The 20,441-nt window shown below is 38.1% G+C and overlaps 1 protein-coding gene across 11 annotated transcripts in view; it reads right to left on the bottom strand.

Annotated features, from left to right (window-relative positions):
• The window catches only part of Bbx (BBX high mobility group box domain containing), a 247,239-nt gene that overhangs the window by 108,383 nt on the left and 118,415 nt on the right, over window positions 1-20,441 (bottom strand). Inside the window, exon 4 of one of the 11 annotated variants that reach the window (XM_027412533.2) lies at window positions 5,387-5,471. The exons of the other annotated variants lie outside the window; for them this stretch is intronic. The gene's annotated coding sequence lies outside the window, so the exon portion shown is untranslated. The remainder of the gene's footprint in view (window positions 1-5,386; window positions 5,472-20,441) is intronic. 11 annotated transcript variants of the gene reach the window in all.

Genomic DNA, 20,441 nt, shown 5'->3' with positions numbered 1-20,441 from the left:
ACAACAACATCAACAAAAACCCAACTAATTCCTTTGACACCATTCTAAGAGAGAAAAAAAATGCAAATGGCTATAGCATATTAAAACTGGAACCCACTACTGCTCAAATTGAAGTAAGGCAAAAATTCATCTCCAGGTCACTTCTGGATTTAGATTCCTAGGAAACAGATATTTGAAGTTTGCAAGAAAAGCTGCAGAGTATTGGGACTGTGTTTACAGTCCAAACCCCACTAAAGACCTCTAAACCTGGATCTGTAAGAGGTTAATATAGAACTTTGCATGCACACATGAGTGTGTGTTTAAAGACAGGCTTTCATTATATAGTTCATGAGTTCTGGGATTACAGTCAAGCACCACCATGCTTATTTAAATTAAACATTATTGGTCTCTGAACTGATATAAAACTTGAATCCCTTTTGAACAACTGATTACTATATAAAATATGTGTAACTAGAGACATAGTCACACTTGTCTTACTATATTATAAATCCCAGAGTATTTTGAATTTGTATCATTTAGTGAGACACAAGTGGCTAAAGTATTGTTTTTAATGTTAAAAATTACCAGGTTTATTGTTAATAAAAGATGGCAGAAGTGACAGCTTAGCTTTTTCTTCCCACTCAGTTTCTGAAATGAGCTGATCAATACAGGAAAAGCTCCTAAGGGGCAATTTTATTCTATTATCTTAATGAGACAGAAAGACCAAAAAAAAGGTCTATTCAGGGCAGTTTACAGTTCTCAAAGTTATTTGTTCTCTCGCTGAATATTTTAAAGACAAGATACCAAGTAGCAGAAGTAACACAACCCTGTGGTTATAAAGGTAGGGACAAAAACCAGCATTGAGAATTTTGGCTAGAAACCTGTAAAGACAACAATCAGGAAAGTTGAATGACAGTGTGTGTGGTTTCTGGGACTTTTGCCCAGAGTATTAGTCAAAATGCACTGGGGCATGAGGAACCGTCACATATGGGAGACGTCACTTACAGTTCATGAAAGTAAGTGACCAAGAAGTGGAAATCAGGGTCCATTACTCATGACAGGATAACTGAATTATCCCAGTACCAATGCTGGTAAGAGCTGATGAAGGAAAAGAAGGGTAAGAAAAGAAAGATGTATCTATCTCATACTTACACATTCTGGGCCACAGTTTTGATCCTGGTTGTAATGCCCCCTCTCTTCTTTCCCCCGATTTCATTTACAGAAGTCTCTGTGCTTATGTTGTTTGTGTGAGTCTGCAACTACCTTAAAGCTGACCCCCACATTACCACCTCCAACATTCTCCTGAGAAAGCAGCTGATTAAATACCCTCAGGGTAAATGGACCAGGAATATGAAGCTGTCAAACTGACCAAGTAGTGGATTTGTTCTGCAGAGACTCTCCTGTCAGACACACTTCCTAATTTCCTTAAAGCCAGGACTCTGGCAGCAGCCTCTTGTTACATAGTATGCTGCCTTTAAAAGCTTATAAATTCTTTCTCTCCATTCTTCATTTTCTCTATAGTTTGCACTGTGACTTCTGCTACCGATCTGTCAAAGGCCATGAGAAAGCCTTAGTGAACCTACACTGCATTTTCATGATGGCCACTTTCACTTTCCAAAACACCTAACCAATCATCTATATTTTAAAGCAACTAAAAACAAGGATCACTACCTTGATGGCATTACTTGGCCCCCTAGTCTATAATAAAATGAGGCAAAAAAAAAAAAAAAGCAGGAGATAGACTAACAAGCAGACTTTGATGAGAGATAACAAAATACTACAGTTTAAATTATAAATCTATGCAAAGTTATTCTTGAACAAATGCCAAATGCATATGCCTTTGTTCTTAGAAAAACACTTCCCTGTTCATTGCTGACACTAATGGTTTAGTTGGGTGTCCTACCCCTAAGTTTTGGACAAATGTTCCTTGAAATCCAGCCGCCTGAGTTATCAGTTTTAGTCTCAGGCTGTTCCTTGAATGTTTCTGCCTTCGTGGAGGCATAAAAGCATGCCATACTAATAACATCCATCATATCACAGAAAGACCTTTCCTTCAGGGAGATGTGAGACATAGCAAACTGCAATGGTGAAGAAAGCATGAAGACCTTAAAGTCTTATATTTAAATATATTTTATGTAGTTGAATATAGACTTAATCTTTCACATTTTCTATTACAGCAGATGTCTAATGATGACATGTATCTGCCATTACAAAAAAAAAAAGATGGCTCAGTGGTTAAGAGCACTGACTGCACTTACAGAGAACCTGGGTTGAATTCCCAGAACTGACATGGCAGCTAACAACTATCTGTGGCCCCAAGTTCTAACACTTTTACAGAGGCAAAACATCAATGCAAATAAATAAAAAACAAACAAACAAAAAACCCAAGCCTATCTTGTAACAACCTCCCTTTATCGAGGTAGTCCCTCTACAACTACTAGAAATTATAAATGACACTATATTGGTTATTAAAATATTTTCTTATCTAAGAAGTCACTCCTTAGCCGGGTGGTGGTGGTGCATGCCTTTGATCCCAGCACTAGGAAGGCAGAGGCAGGTGAATCTCCATGAGTTTAAGGCCAACCTGGCCTACAGAAAGTGCAGGAGAGGCTCCAAAGCTACACAGAGAGTCCCTGTGTGTGTGTGTGGGGGGGGGGATCAAAAAAAAAAAAAGAAAAGAAGTCACTACTTGTAAGAATTTCTTAATTTGAGAAGGAAAGACACTGACATCATACACTAACAGGGAGGCTCTTATTTTTGATAACAAGCAGCCTTTGAAGTTGTTAGTAGGAGAAACAGCAGGTTCTAACTGAATCACAAGGACAATGTGTAATCCTTGATTGACACTTTCCAGTCACCACAGTAAGTTTTCTGAAAAGAACTTTTTAATGGAAAAGAACTATGATTTTGAAGTCCATATGGGCAATACAAAGAAACACAACCATATATGCACACTCTACAAAGTGTAGAACTGATAGATCTGTACGTATTGTAAATCCTAGCTGCACTTGGCTAGGAAGATAGCTCAGTCAATAAAGTGGTTGCCTTGAAAACACAGGACTTGAGTTAGAGCTTCAGAACCCATGTTGGGTCCCTATGGCTCACTGGCCAGCCAGCCTAGCTATTTTGCAAGTTCTAGGCCCCTGAGAGGCCCAGTACCAAAATGGGAGGGGGGAGTTAGATGGTACCTTAAAATATACATCCAAGTTGTCCTACTGGCCTCCAAATAATAGGATGCATGTGCACATACATGCTCACATACACAACACCCCATCAAAAGATAGGGTATTGTTTGAACATGACCCCAAAAGTTTTACTTTTGACACTCATCCACAAAATCAGCACTCAGCATGCTGATAGACTGACTATAGCATGGCAGCACATGCCACCTCAGTAGTGAGCACACAGTAAGGGTCAAGGGCATGTGAAGTTCAAATTTAAGGAATGATAATCTGAAAAGTCATGCATATGCCACTGGATCTGACATCATTACAGTAAACTGTGATTACATATCCATATAGTACTATAAGTTCTCCTCTAAAAAATGACTTTTCTTTTAACTAAAAAAGAAAACACTACCTTCCATTCTTATTAAATGAAAGCAATTTTACAGATATATAGAACACATTAGAGAGTAGCTTATAAAATACAAAAGTTCACAAAACAACAACCACCTTTGAGAAACACTAAAACAGAAAGAAACTAAGAAAATAAACCAAAACTTGATGGAAAAAAATCAATTATTTTTTCCTACTAAATTCATTGTGCTCACAGTTATATACCATGATTCCAATTTAAAAGAAACCAAACTACATGTGTACATTTCTGCTTAGAGAAAATATGAAGAGGCTAACATCAGGAGCTCAAAGACACATGGATGAGGAGGTCAGTCCACTGTAGGTGATGCCTAGCTTCCTTTGTGCTTTTAGTATGATTCTCATCTGACTTATAAGCAAAAGAGAAACTAGCAAGTTAATTTAAAAACAATTAATTTAAATGTAGTTTAGCAGGACAGAGTATCAGGTTTCTGAGGTGTCAAATCAATATGCTGCCTTGGAAAAACATTTTCTCTTTCCAATCCTTTGTGACCATGAGACATCTTTTCACACTTGTTCAAAATTAACTGCTTCACTACTTAATTACTGCAACTATGGCAAATGGACCTTTTTGTCTGTAATTCAATTACTGCAGAAGGTTTATAGCTTGAGTATTAAGAAGTAAAGCATTTACTTGAATATATATACAGAAATAAAAGAGACTCAACATATCACAGTCTAATTAGTGGTGAATTTTAAAACCCTACTGTCTAAGTTTATGCCATGGTGTTTTAGCTTATAAGCCAATGTTCTGGGAAGCAGCAGTATGTACAAACACTGTTCTGCCTCACTTCCATAACTTGTATTATTTCCACATGTTGATTAGGGACCAGGGTTGACGTGCTGCAGTGAGTCCCTCACCCCAGAGTGTCACACCCACACAGCTCCTCAAAGTATCACCTAGGGCAGAAAGTTTTTGTTTGCAGGTTTGTCTTCCATACTCAGTGAAAGCATGATTGCTATAAAAGCTGCATTCATTGAGTGATGAATACTTGAACTGTCCTCAAAATAACTAAACTTGGGAACAAATGTCAGAGACAGTTGAAGAAATCACTGAATCATGTATAACCTAAAGAATGTGCAAAGAGAGAAAAACTGTTTCTTCCTTAAAGTTTTGTACCTCAAATCTTTCACTGAGTCGTTGCTAATGTATCAATGGTGTACTGAAAGTGTATCTTTAAAGGAGGAATGAAGTTAGTTCACATGTAGTACATTTATGGGCCTCCTTGTCCTTCCTAAGAATTACCCTCTGCATATCATTACACTGCATGGCTATGAAGAATATGAGTACATGTTGTCAATTTACAGCAGTGCTAGCATGATCAGCAGCTGCTGAGGACATGGTTTACTGCTGCTAAGGACACAGCCTCCTCTATAGGTCTGGATTGAATTTATGGCCTGCAGGTATAAAATTTGGGAAGTTTACATGTTCTCTCCCACCGCTTTGCTTGACTGTGATGCAGGGAGTAAAGATAAACAACTAAATAAGACTAAACACAAGATGATTTAAATTGGCAAAATAGTAAGTTTGGAAATTGCCAGAATTTCAACAGGATTACAACACATCTACTTTATTGTTCATGTACATGAAATATACCCTCAGTGCCCAGGTGGTGAAAACTTTGAGTCACTTAACTGTTTCTGCCTGATTTAGTGATATACACTATGTTAAACCAGTTATTTCCTGGTGAGGACTCTCCTGCCTTTCTGGATGGGATAGGGTTTTATTGGCAAGGCCTTTTTACTCACTGCTCCATCCTACATCGCACAAGTCCCTTCTCTAATCTCAGGACAAAGCAACCCCTACTTACCCCATCACTGATGACAAGGTCTCACAAGTTTCTAGGCACTTCCTGGAGGGTGGTGGGAACTAGTTGGGAACCACTGCACCATCTACTATATAAGAATTACAATTTTAAAAATAATTTAACACTATTTTGAAAAGCAATCTCATCAAGACTTTTTCCCTTAGTGACTTACAACTTCCTTTCCTAAGATATTTTCAAGAATACACAGAGTTCATTCGTTATACCCTTATGTGTCCTTGACTGGCTTAGTGATTTTTTGCATGATACGAATGCTTATAATCCTCATGTCATAAAAATATCTCAGTTAAAATTTCTACTTGTGTTTATGAGCTATCAAAATAGGTTTGTTCTTCATATACTGTATTATCAGCATTATTATTACTCTGTCACTGGAGTTTATTCTATTGAGGTGCCACCGTTAGAACTGTAAGACGTAATAAACCCTTCCCTCTGCTAAGTCATGGAAGTAGCACACACAAAGATGCATACTCCAAGACCTACTGGGAAAGAGTATTTTTTTTTCTTTCCCTCCATTTTTTTATTTGAAATAGAAACAAGCTTTTTTTACATGTCAATTCCAGTTCCCTCTCCCTTCCCTCCTCCCCTGCACCTCAGGAACCCCTTATTCCATCCCCTTTCTGCTCCCCAGGGAGGGTGAGGCCTTCCATAGGGGGTCTTCAGAGTCTGTCATATCCTTTGGGATAGGGTTTAGGCACCCCCCCTCCTTGTGTCTAGGTTCAGGGAGTATCGCTCTATGTGGAATGGGCTCCTAAAGTCCATTCCTATGCTAGGGATAAGTACTGATCTTCTACAAAACGCCCCATAGATTTCCGAGGTCTCCTCACTGACACCCACATTCATAGGGTCTAGATCAGTCCCATGCTGGTTTCCCAGCTATCAGTCTGGGAACCAAGAGTTCCCCCTTGTTCAGGTCAGCTGTTAGGTATGAACATTTTTTTGTTGTTGGTTTTTCCAGACAGGGTTTCTCTGTATTATTTTGGAGGCTATCCTGGAACTAGCTCTGTAGACCAGGCTGGTCTTGAACTCACAAAGACCCCCCTGCCTTTGCCTCCCAAATTTTCACAAGTTTGGAGTGACTAATGAATAGAACAATGGAAAGCTGATGAGTCATTTTTAAAATATGAAGTGCCACTCTAAAATTTGCAAAAGAGCAATGAAATTTCAGTCTATGATTATTTAGAATTGTAAATCTCTCTTAAATTATGATTTTTAACAATGACTTAGCATGAATGCTGAAATTTTACTGCTTCCCTTACTTATTTATAATGTGCAGCAAACCTGAAGGACCTTTCAGTAACTAAAGAGGCCTAAAAAAGTAAGCATTACAAGACCTAACTCAACAGAAGCACAGATTATTCCCTCTAAATATTACATAAATAATGGTTTCTGACTGAACACTGGCCTTCTCTCTGCTCTTTTTTGCAATGGTGTAATTATAGTGTCAGGTACAGCAAGCCCTAATGCCTTCACAATTTGGCTCTCTCACCAATCAACATGTTCATTTTAAATGGAAACCACTTTTCCTTTTATGTGACTATACCACGTGTGCTCCTTGACATCTTTAGAAATACTGGATTCCTGAAACCCTATTTAGATTTGGGGACATTCTATCAAAGATGTTGTATTTGTCTATCTCAGCTCCAGTTAAAATATGGAGTTCAGAAATGTTGATGAAGTCTACCTTTATGTAACTGTACATGTATACCACTTTTCACCTCTACCTTGTGTATACATTTTCCAGAGTTTCCTAAGAATCAAAAAGCTTTATGTGGTCAAACAAAGAAAGTTTGGCTGTTCATTTTTCTGTCACCCAAAACTAAGGCTCCCTTGTCTGTGTCTTCTAGCCACAGCTATTCATATTGATTCAACAGGAAGCAGCTGAAATCTTAAATTTTATTTCTTATATACACTGATTCCTTACCAGGCTTCCCTTATTTCTGGAACTCAGATCAAAGTTTCTTACTGTAGTTATTAATTGCTAACAGGATTTCTGATTTAGATAACGCAAGTGATCAGGCAATACAAAAGACCTACTATTCCTAAGCTTTCACTATGCCCTTTTTGAAGAGGCTAGGTTTTATTCATCAGGAAATGCCTGCTGCTATTATTATGCCTGGGACATATTAGGTGTTTAATGAATGTCCATTAAATAAATGTTTCTGCAATTGGGAAACCGTGTATTTCCTATACTCAGGATAATATGACCCAGACAAAGCTGGGGAAAAGATGATATCAAAGTCCCCTCAATGCTGGTGATGGTGGCACACACCTTTAATCCCAGCACTGGGAGGCAGAGGCAGGTGATCTCTGAGTTTGGGGCCAGCCTGGTCCACAGAGTGAGTGCCATGAAAGCAAGGGCTATAGAGAGAAACCCTGTCTTGAAAATCTAAACAAAAAGACCCCTCCCAATCTGAGACTGAATATTGATCAAATTACTACTTTGTCATATAAATTGCACACCGAAAATTTTACATCATTTGTGTCACCTTACAAAGGAAGACTTGAGCTATGTCATGTATAACTATGTTCTACATTATTTTAGGAACTTGACAACTTAGAACCTTACATTCAATAAGAAATCTGATAGCACCATTTTGAAAGCTTTAGAATATATGTATGTTCAGGGTCTAGAGAGATGGTTCAGTGGTTAAGAGCACTGGCTGCTCTTCCAAAGGATCTTGGTTCAATTCCCACCACCCACATGGCAATTTACAACTGTATGTAATTCCAGTCCCAGGGGATCTGAGGGTCTCACACTGACATATATGCAGGCAAAACCCCAATGTACATAAAATAAATAATAAATAAATAAATCATTTTTTTAGCCAAAGAAAAAAATGTATATATATATATATATATATATATATATATATAATCAAGACTTAGAGAAAGGAAGGAGATGGAAAGATTCTAAAAGTAAGAGGTGGAAGACAACTCCAAGGAAACAATGCCTTCTGGACACAATAGGGCTAACACACAGATGAACTCACAGAGACCATGACAGCTTGCACAAGACCTACAAGGGTTCACAAGACAAAATCCCATCACTGAGAAAGGGTAACAGTCACAAAGTCCCACCTCTAATAGAGAAGCTATTAGCAATTAATACCTGCTGGAAAGGGAAAATCAGTTTTCTTTAATGGAGTGTCACTGGGTATATTAACCATACTCCAAAGCAGGCCTCATGCCCAGGAATAGTTGGCCAATACAAAATGAACTCGTTTGTGTGTGTGCACGTTTTGTTTCATATTTTGTTTTGGTATTGTTGTACTGTTTGACTTGTGTTTATGAGAGAGAAAGAACATGAAATTGGGTAGTAAGTAGGTGGGGCTATATGGGAAGATTTTAAGAAAGGAAAGAATATGATCAAAACATATTGTATGAAAAAAAGATTTTTAATTAAAAAAATAAAAAGATGAAAAGAAATCAGAAAATAAAGACCATGTTCTTAAATATGTCTTTGAAAGAAATCCTGGATTACTTGCTCAACCTCAGTTGTCTATATCCAGGTATTTCATGTGATTTGACCTGAAACTTAACAGCACAGACTCTTGTGTTTCTCTTATCCATAACCTGTATGCACAGTTCCCAGGTCCCCTGTTCACTGTGTGAGGAAGAAATAGTCTAATCTTTCTGTCCCCTGACATCCTATAGATAGAAATAGGAAAACAGTAGTCTCTATAAAGCAATCTTCACACCTAGTTGTATTCCTACTTAGAACCGTGGCTTCCACAGAGTAAGTGCATATGAAAATCTATTATTATCATTACAATTAATCAGAGAACAAAAAACATTCAAAATCAACTTGAATAAGTTACAATTACCAACTACAGCTACTGGCCTCATTAACATCAGTACACCTAAGAACTACAGCTGGATGTGCCAGCCTTAGCTCTGCTGCTTCTTTGCTGCTTCTTGAGACAGGTTCTTTGCTCTTTCCCAGACTGGCCTGGAACCACTATGTAACCCAGGCTGCCATCAAAATCATGCTGCTTTTAATGTTTTAATGTTATCAGTGACTACTACAAAAAGAGAAATACTCTGTATGTCAAAATCTGTAGGAAAAAAGACAGGAGAAAAGGCTAAATAGAAATAGTGGGAGACATAGCCAGAACCTGGAAGCAACCCAGATGCCCCTCAACTGAAGAATAGATAGAGAAAATGTGGTACATTTACACAATGGAGCACTACTCAGCAGAAAAAAACAATGGAATCTTGAAATTCGCAGGCAAATGGATGGAACTAGAAGAAATCATCCTGAGTGAGTTAACCCAGTCACAAAAAGACAAACATGGTATGTATTCACTCATATATGGATTTTAGACCTGGAGCAAAGGATTACCAGCTCACAATCCACACCGCCAGAGAAGTTAGGAAACAAGGAGGACCCTAAGAGAGACATACATGGTCCCCCAGAGAAGGGGAAAGGGACAAGATCTCCTGAGCTAATTGGGAGCATGGGGAGAGGGGAAAGGGAACTAGGATAAAGAGAAGGGGGAGAAGAGGAAGGGCGAGAAGGATATGAGGGAACAGGAAGGTTGAGTCTGGGGAAGAATAGAGGAGAGCAAGATAAGAGATACCATAATAGAAGGAGCCATTATAGGTTTAAAGAGTTATCTGGCATTAGGGAAATGTCCAGAGATCTGATGACCCCCAACTAACAATCTAAGAAATAGTGGAGAGGCTACCTTAAATGCCCTTCCCCTATAATGAGATTGATGACTACCTTATATGCCACTCCACAGCCTTCATCCAATAGCTTATGGAAGCAGAAAGACACCCACACCTAAACACTGAGCTGAACTCCTGGAATCCTGTTTCAGAGAAAGGGGTGATGAGCAACGTGGTCAAGACCAAGCTGCAGAAACCCACAGAAACAGCTGACCTGAACAAGGGAGAGCCCATCCCAGAATGATAGATGGGAAACCAGCATAGGACTGATCCAGAACCCCTGAACGTGGGTGTCAGTGAGGAAGTGGGGATTCCTCAGCAATCTATGGGGCCTCTGGTAGTAGATCAGTATTTATCCCTAGCATACGAATGGACTTTGGGAGCCCATTCCACATAGAAGGATACTCTTTCAGCCTAGACACATGGGGGAGGGCCTAGGCCCTGCTCCAAATGATATGACAGACTTTGAAAATCCCCATGGAAGGCCTCACCCTCCCTGGGGAGCAGAAAGGAAATGGAAAAAGGGTACATGGGAGGAGGGGAGGGAGAGGAAACTGGGATTGACATGTAAAATAAGCTTGTTTCTAATTTAAATAAAAATAGAAAAAAAATAGTGGGAGACTAACTGAAATCTACTTGGGGAAGGTGGCTCATGCTGGGGAAGGTAGCTAATGCTTGCAATCCCAGCACTCAGGAGGCTGAGGGCTGCCAGATCAGGCCAGCCCAAGCTACAAATAAGACTAGATCTCAAAAGCAAAAACAAAACAAAACAAAAAAACACCAGCAACAACTTACAATATCAAAGACATGTATAAAAATACATTTGTTGTTAAAAGACATTTAAAATAAACAGTTGGAAAAGTGACAGACCATATGTGACAGAATAATTATAAATGTATTTTTTGTAAAAAACGCATAATAAATATTTGCCTTAGGGGCTCATAATAATAATACATACCATGTTTATAACATTGTCTCTGGGCTGGAGAGATGGCTCAGTGGTTAAGAGCATTGGATGCTCTTCTAGAGTACCCAGGTTCATTTCCCAGGACCCACATGGCAGCTTACAACTGTCTGTAACTCTAGTTCTAGGATTTCTGAAACCTTCACACAAACATATGCAGGCAAAAAAAAAAAAAAAAAAAAAAAAAAAAAAAAAAAAAATCAATGCATATAACGTAAAAATAAATTTTAAAAAACAACATTGTCTCTATAATAGGATTATGAGTTGGGGTTTTGTCCTTTTTTGATAATTTTGCTGTTTTTAACTTTTCTTTAACTTGAAATTCAAAAATAAAACAAAACAAAAAGATATCTCAGTACACTCTAAGTTTCTCTAAATCATAAACTCTTGAAAATTGTAACAGGCTGAGCAAGGTTCAACCTTTAACTTGTGAGTACTATTATTATTACTATTTCTATTGACAGTTTGGAAAATGAATAGGAAATATTCTTGAAGATCAGGCCAGTAGCACTTAAAACCTTAAGAACTTGAACTTGAAGCTGAGCATACTTGCAATCTACTAGAATCCCACCATTGAACAGAGGCTGAGGCAAAAGGATCCGGAATAGGGATAGCCTGGGCTACACAATTGAAAGGTTTAGAGTAAAGAACTTTAGAACCATAAACAGAAGCTAAATCCTCCAAAAACACAACATTCAACTCCTGAAAGAAACCAACTGTCTAAGTAATGGTTGCCGTAACCAGTTTTCTCTTCCTATGATTTCATATATATTACAAATGTTCAAATGATTAGGAAAGCAAGTCCAATATAATACAGGTTACCAAGTATGCTGTTGTACCATTTTCACTGCCAGAAGATTTTTAAAGTTTACACAAATCTTTGTTTTAATTAACAACCAAGATTCTGAGAAAATAACTCTGTTTGAATCACACCCTCTAGTCAGGAATGGCACAGGCAAAGTCTAGGCACCATCTAGTGGATGTTTTGTAAAGTTTCTCTGTTCTTGTGTACACTAAAATTCTGAATGCCATAATCCTTTAAAAAGTTCCTCTACATGAGAAGTGGCCAACCCTTACAGGCCCTCCTCAGCAATTACTGATACTAACTGGCCTAAAACATATAATAACACACATGATTGGCAATATTAATATTAAATTTGAAGTTGAACCTACACCACAATCACAAAGGACAAGAACAGGCCAATGAGAATTTAAATTGCCCAGAAGACAAATCAAAAACTATATATAGTTTGAAAGGAGAGCCAATTTAACAAACATGTTCTAATTTACTAGTGCTAATGATGTGAGAATATTATATCAAGATGTATAATTACATTAGGAAGGTAATTACTGTTACTCATTTAAACGAACCAAGCTACCTCTGAGAGTCAGAAGTCAGCAGAACTTTTTACTAGTAGTGCCATGTCTGTGACAGCACAGCTGCAGAGGCCTTCTTGTACCAGCAGGCATGTCAGCAACACAAGTCGTAACCAGTTAAAATGAAATTAATGCTAAAAGGAACACAGCATAAACACACATGGCAAAATAGAGGGCTGAGAGAGCAGACCAAATAGTTGTTTCAACTATTACTCCATAATCAAATAAATGTTTGCATTTACATTTAATCAAATAAAAATAGTATCTATTTGAATTATCCCAGCTGTAGACCATACCTGAACTGTTTATTTCAGAAGAGGTTTGGAGCATGTATTGGTTGGTTTCTGTCAACTTGACACAAAGTAGACATATCTGAGATGTGGGGATCTCAAGTGAGGCACTGCATTCACCAGATTTGGCCTGTAGTAAAGTCTCTGGGCATTTTCTTAACTAATGGTTACCCTGGATGGTGCTAACCCTGGACAACTGGTCTGAGTTGTACAAGAAACCAGGCTGAGCAAGCCTCAAGGAATGAGCCAGTAAGCAGTGTTCCTCCACAGTCTCTGCTTAAGTTCCTGCCTTGAGTTTCTACCCAGACTTGCCTCCGTGATGAACTGTAATTTGAGACAATGTAAGCCAAATAAATCCTTTCCTTCCCAAGTTGCTTTTGGTCATGACCTTTTATCACAGCAACAGAAAGCAAACTAAGATGGGAGGAGGTAGTAGTTTTGTTCTACTTTTTTAGAGATAGTGCATATATGTATTAAGCTTCTCTTAGATATTTTTTATATTTTTATATTTTAATACATAAATTAATGATTTATTTGAAAGACACTACTCTTAAAAGTTTGTATGCAGTCTGTCATAACTCTTTTCTGTGGGAACTTTTGCATTTGTTACTACTGATCCTAGTGCTACACTTTGCAATAATTTCAGCTTCGGGAGTTATTCTTTTAAAAGTGAAAGCAATCATTTTACAGGAGATGTGACTACAAACATAATTCTTGGGTACCTTCTAATTTATAAAGGGAGAAAACAAGACCCACAGATGTCAAGGTTAGCTCAGTCAGCAGAGCCAAGCTCCGGATCTCTTGATCACGTGATTAGAGAGCCCATTCCACTGAACCACACTCACTTTTTAAATTCCTTTTCAAATAAAAATGAGATGTTTTTATTAAAATCTTCTTAAGGAGAAATCTTAATGTCCTACACTTGGATCCTACAAGATCCTAAGGGAACTGCTACGTAGGTGGGTCTGAAAGGCAAATAAGGTAGTTACTGTGTCATCCCCCATCACCACAGCACTGGGAAGGGGATGAGGCAGCTGTCCAGAACTGGGCAAAAGGGGCCATCTCTGTTATCCACCACATCGTTCTTCAATTTGCTGTAGCTGAGGAGCAGGGCAGCCTCAATGAATGCTAGGAAAACACAAGCCCACAGAGAACATTCATGAGCTGACCCTCATTATTTGAGAATACAGTCCTAACTTTCTATTCTCTCTCATCATCTCTCAGAGTAGGTAAAGACACTCCATGCATTCTTTCTTTTTGGACTGGTTCCTGTCACCCTGTGTATTCCTCCAAGCCTCTGGGACAACTGACACTTGTATTTAATTATCACATTATGGTTATATTCCTGATTGTTGTTATTTTAGAATGTATGCTTTGGTATTCACAGAACCAGATTCTGACACAATAAATGTGTGCATCAACTGGAAATCTATAGATCCGGAAGCAAGTATTAACTCTAGGCAGATGAATGTCTTGGCTATCTTACTTATCTCTAACTCTGGTTCACCTCATCTGGTCCTGGAAGAAGCAGCCCCTCCAAATCTAAGTAATCTTACAGTTGGAATCTGGAAAACACTCTACACCAGATTTCAATTCAGTAAGATTTATTAGGCACAGCTCAAACACAATTCTCCTGCAACAGCTTTAAAAGAAGTCTGGGGAAAATAGTGATAAGACAAACCTCAAAGGGGTCCTTTGTAGGTTACATGTGAATTGCTTTTGAGACTGTCTGTAGACATCTTAGTTTGGCTCCACCTCTATACAAACTGCTCTGGGAGCCTAAGAAAAGCAGCTTTGAAATGTGCAAGTACACAGATCTTGTACTGCTGCCACAGGCCTGCAGCCACTGCCAAAGGAAAGGGTGAGTCAAAGCAACTCTACACACCGCACTTGTCCATGTCATCCTCTTACTTGGCAGCAATACACTGGATCAGTCATCCTGCTGAACGTCCAGAGTACAAAGTCATTACTAGAGCAAAGGTTTCCTGTCCAAGAACTTTCAACTGATACAAAAGTTTAACATTTCTGTGCAAAGGGGGTCTTTTTATTTAATTATGATATACTTGGAATCTATGACAAATTAAAAGACCAGTGATACAGTGGGTTACACATTGCCAGACTAAAAGTAGGACACCCAGGTCCATCTTCCCGGGTCAGAAATGGTACTGGCACTTATTCAAAGAATAAAGTCACACCAACAGGTGAAGTTTCTAGCACCAGTTATTCAGCCAGAGAACAGTCACACATGCACACATGATGCCTTTTTCCAGGCTCTTTGCCATTTATTTCTAATTTAAAGGGATTAAAGATACGGCACTAATAAGTTCTATTTTTCTTGTGGAAAACAGAAGTGGCATTAATGATTTGGGTAAAATTATCTCAGATGTTAAGTATAACTATTTCCCCCCAAAAATTAACTTTTCATTTTGTGATTATACCACTGTGGTCATCTCTGCAACCATACACATGCAAGCAACATTAACATATATATTAATATGTAATAATAGCAATTAAAGAAAAAGAGGCCATGAATCTGAGGGAATTGGAGGCAGAAGGTACATGGAAGGGATAAGAAGGAGGAAAGGGAAGAGAGGAAATAATTTAATTATATTTTAATTTTAAAAAGTAAAGAAATTTATTTTTAATTTAAAAACTATGAGGCCCCCTTTCTCTATTAACATCATCTAATAGACTCACAAAGACTGTTTCTACTTATTTGGAACTTTACCACGGCCTGACTCTGATCTCTGAACTCCATGTATAGGACTCAGAACTTTTAAAATAAAACTTTAATGTTCTCCCTGACTAGACTGATACCATTACTATAGGAGTGAATTTATTACCTTTAAAGAGGATTAATGCAATTGCTTTTTGACAATCATTTGTTCCTCTCTAGTGCACCTGGTCCTTTCACTCTCCCTCCTTCCACCACAGGATAAAGAAAAGAGAAGGCCTTTGTCAGACACTAGCATCTTCACCTGACTTTCCCAGGTTTTAGGACCAAGAGAAAAAAATATTTTCTTTATAAATTTCCCAGACTGTGGCATTCTGTTATAGCAATATAAAACAAACTAAAACTCCTACTCTTCACTCTAAACAATCCTAAGAATAACACAGTGAGAATAAACTTTATAGGATATCTAACTTAACCTCCTCATTGCAATAAATGAAAGCAAAAAAAAAAAAAAATCTGCTCAAGCTACAGAACAAGTTTAAGATTAAGAGAGCTGGGCTGAGTATAAAGTTATCCATGAAAATGCTTTTCATTCATCACTGAGATAAAACTACATATTTAAAGCAACATGTTTACTTTTTTTAAAAAAGTGTATCGTTGACATTTTTCACAACAAACAAAATCCTATTTCGTTAAAAATCACAAAGTATTGAAAACTAAATGTATAATATATATTAGGACTTGGATACAAGGTACTTGTCCCTTCCCCGAAGTCTAAAGTGTTTGCTCCCACCTGGTAGCTACGGTCTTTGGAATGTGATAGGATTCTGAGGACTCTGACCTAGTCAACAGATTAAACTTTTTTTTTTTTTTTTAGTTCAAATTAGGAACAAGCTTGTTTCACATGTCAATCCCTTCTCCCTCTCCCTCCCCTCACCCCACCCCTCCTCCCAACCCCGACCTACCCCCCACCCCATCCACCCTCCACTCCCCAGGCAGGGTAGGGCCCTCAACGGGGGCTCCACAAAGTCCACCACATCATCCTAGGCCAGGCCTAGGCCCTCCCCCATGTGTCCAGGGCAAGAGTGCATCCCTTCACATGGGATGGGCTCTCAAAGTATCTTCTTACACCAGGGAAAATACTGATCCATTACCAGTGGCCTCCTAGAGTGCAGAGACCTCCTCATTGACATCCATGTTCAGGGGTCTGGATCAGTCCTGTACTGGCCTCCCAGACAGCACTCTTGATGGATTCACAAAATACTGTGACTGGAGGATCAGATTGAGCTGAAAGAAGAAGGCTGATGGGTATGTCTTATAGATATACCTTGTCCTGTCCGTCTAGCCAATTTGCTACCAAGGTGGCTTGTGGTAAGCAGCTCTGCCACCTCCAGCCTCCTCCACCACGATGCTTGGCTTTGCCTCAGGTCCAAAGCAGTGAGACCAAACACATATCCAACTAAACCTCTGAAACCCTGAGCCAAAATAAGTCCTCCCTTTAAGTATTTTCTTCTCAGGTATTTGTCACAATGTATGGACCACCATATATACTAAGCACCCATTGCTATGATAGACACATTTGATAAAAAGGAAAAATACTATGTGAGAACTTTTTTGGATAAAATTTATCATAGGACCCTAATATTCTCTAAGAAAGGTTAAATTAACTTGGTACACTGTACTCTAGTGGACTGTAATATAACAGCAAATGTACTTTCAATACTCCTTCATTTCAGCTGCTTTCTCAGGATTCATCTACTTCAACTACTAAATAACTGAGCATTACACTTTGATGTCATCTTGAAGAACTACCCACATCACAACACAATTTCAAAAACATGCACTTTGAAGTTTCTAAAGAGCCACCAAGTGCTTCCCATGTAGGGTCTTCCCTTGGAACACCATGTTTAATTTATATTTGAAGACTGGTGTCATTATCCTAGATCTCTTCCATTCAGAGTATACATCAAGCATTTTTCTATGAAAAGATCAAATCCTACTAATATTTACTTTGCAGACTGTAATTTAAACATAACATTCTTTCCTCTATAATGTGAATCATAGGTAGGTAGGTTGGGGATGGGGGAGGAGGAGTGGGGGTGAGGAAGAGGGAGAAGGGATTGACATGTGAAACAAGCTTGTTCCTAATTTGAATTTAAAAAAAAAAAGTTTAATCCGTTGACTAGGTCAGAGTCCTCAGAATCCTATCACATTCCAAAGACCGTAGCTACCAGGTGGGAGCAAACACTTTAGACTTTGGGGAAGGGACAAGTACCTTGCATCCAAATCCTAATATATATTATACAGAATCATATGTGAATGTGCAAGATAAACACTTTATTTTATACTCAGAAAGCTCAGGTGAAGAGGTCTTAAGGTCTCACACACGTGAATCCAAGGCATCTGTCCTAACATGCAGTTCCACAGCATAGCTGAAAGAACACTCCTCTGTGAATGACCAAATGAAAGGCAACACTTCTAATATTCCATGTTTTAATAAGGCCTCAATATGACTCAGGATCTGGTGCTTAGAGTTTCCCCAAACACATTAATCTTTCTTTGGCTATCAGAGGTGAATAATCAGAAGTAAAGGCTTTGAAAATATATTTCAAGGGAAAAAAAAGAAAAGTAGAATTTTTAAATTAACTTGCATTTCTAAATATATTATTACTTCAATGCACCATTCCACTGTGAACATTCAGTTACTCTGGGGACTTAATATTCTTTCCCTATCTAAATATTTACAACACTGGTTTCTCAAAGAGACCATCAGTTTGTAGCTGTATATGGATCTAATAAAATGTGTGAATAGTTTTATACTGCTGTACTCAATTTTACAGTTCCTAAAAGTCTTCTGGGACATCATTCTCAGTGTACTTCTGGCTCTGTCCATTTCATTCTTTGATTTTCTTTGGTGAAAAAAAAAAAGTACTCACTTGCATTTCACTGAATATCATTCACAGATTTTTTTCCCCCTCATCTTAGTTATAATATTGATGTCTGCTTTCACAACTCAATCTTGAGATGAAGATTTGACTTCTCCTTTGGGGATCAAAAATTCAGAATAAACACTGGTCTCCGTTTCTTGCTTCTCTTATTAACAGTCTCAACGGTGAGCTTAAATCTCCGCAAAGCTCAACATCAGCATGCACTACATGTAACCAAGACTTGCAGTTATAGGCACAACACTTATTAGAGCACCCGAAACTGAATGTGAATGCTTATTTTGATTTCTTGACATCACCCCAAATCAAATAACTTTTGTTGCGTAACTGCAGGATGTCCAGCTGAATCAATGAACATATTTCAGACAGCTGCATCTTGTTTGTGACCCTAATGCCACTTCTGTTGAAGGAAATGCAGGTTGTACAAAGAGAAATAAAAATAAGAGGCAAAAAAAAAAAAAGAAAAAAATCTGTTTAACAAAATGGCATCCATTTAACATATTTAAGAATTAAACAGCAATCTGAAACTTATAGATATTTCTCAACCACACTTAGGCGAAATTGCTTTTAGGAAGAACTAACATAAAAAAAAAAAAAACCCTAACAACAGTTTAAAAAGAAGAAAAGAACTCTCCATCTCTACCTCCTAAAAAACCTGCCAAATACCTTGTAAAGGGAATGGAAAGGCAGAAGGTGGACATGTTGCCAGTGTTAGTAATGGGTAATTCACTGAGTATCAAAAACTAAACTTTACTTCTCCAACCCACTATGGTATATTTTTAAGTGCAATCTAGTTAAACCAAGATTATCATCCCATCCAAAAGCAAGTTTCATTTTATTCTTATTGTCAAAAGCATACAGGCAAGAGAGATGACATGAGACAAACATGAGGTCCACAGTTCCAATGCCCAGCCATCACATAAACAGCTGCTAAGAGCTTGCTGGCCACCCCCAACTGGGCTCCAGAATCTAAAGGTTGTCTGACTCAGATTTCCAGAGCACTGGCTTCCCTAGGTTGAGTGTGGTTCTTAGCACCTCGTAGGTTCCTACATGATAAAAACATACCTAGTTTACTGAGCAGCATGTTGTTCACAGGGGCAACACCGACACCTATCTAATTAAACAAACCTATCTACAGGTGCTGTGTAAGGGTTAAGTAACAGCAAATAACCATAAATGGATTTTTTCAAAAGCAGCCAAACCTCCTCTAAGCTGAGAGCAGACTTTAACCTAAGGGCAATGATGCCACCATTCAAAGGAGACACAGTGCTTGGCAGACACAGAGAAAGGAAGTTAAGTGTCAGCTGGCTGAGTATGAAAGAAACATACACAATCAGAGAGTCAGGAGGAAGCGGGTGGCATACAGGCAGAAGAAAACCCTTTTTAAAATGTGCTGGTGTCCAGGCAAGCATCCTTGAGGACCCAGATTCCCCAGAACAATGATCAATCTTAAGGTGCCATCTTCTCTGTTCTGTTCTCCATGATTTATTTTTTATTCAATAAGAACTAGGCAGGCTTTTAGAAATGTGGATTTTACAAGTACCAGGATAAATGTTAACATATTGGAAAATTAAGTTCAGGAAAAACAGATTCACTGCTCACTTCTCTTCACGGCTTTCTTACCCATATGTGAACTCTTGAGCAAAATGAATATTGTTACAGCAACAGCTAAATTTTATGAGGCTGTTGGAAACTACTTTATCAAATGCTTTTTAATGATACAGATAAACCTACTTTTGGTATAATTATTTGACTAATTACATATAGACCTACTTTGAGCTTTTATGTTCATTTACAGGTTTGTTGTATAACATCAGTAAAATTAAATATATAACTGGAATTTTACTCTTAATTTAACACTTCTATCTTCCTTCAGAAAAAAAATTTTCTATCAAAAGTTTATATATTTATTATTCTCTCCAGTGTATTTACAGACACTCCAACCTGCTAGTAATACTAGTTTATTTTTAATATTTGTTGAATGAGGAACTATGTCTCTCTTTCAGAAGACATTAAATTAAAACAAGAGTACTAAATTACAGCTGTAGGTTTGGCAAAGTACTTTGAAGCCTAACTAAATTAATAAAATGCTAAGTGAATTAATAGTATAAAAGAA

The sequence above is a fragment of the Cricetulus griseus genome, chromosome 4, assembly GCF_003668045.3.
Source record: "Cricetulus griseus strain 17A/GY chromosome 4, alternate assembly CriGri-PICRH-1.0, whole genome shotgun sequence".
In the NCBI taxonomy this organism is placed as follows: domain Eukaryota; kingdom Metazoa; phylum Chordata; class Mammalia; order Rodentia; family Cricetidae; genus Cricetulus; species Cricetulus griseus.
The sequence above is the reverse complement of the archived record's forward strand: the minus strand, read 5'-3'. Positions and strand labels throughout refer to the sequence as shown.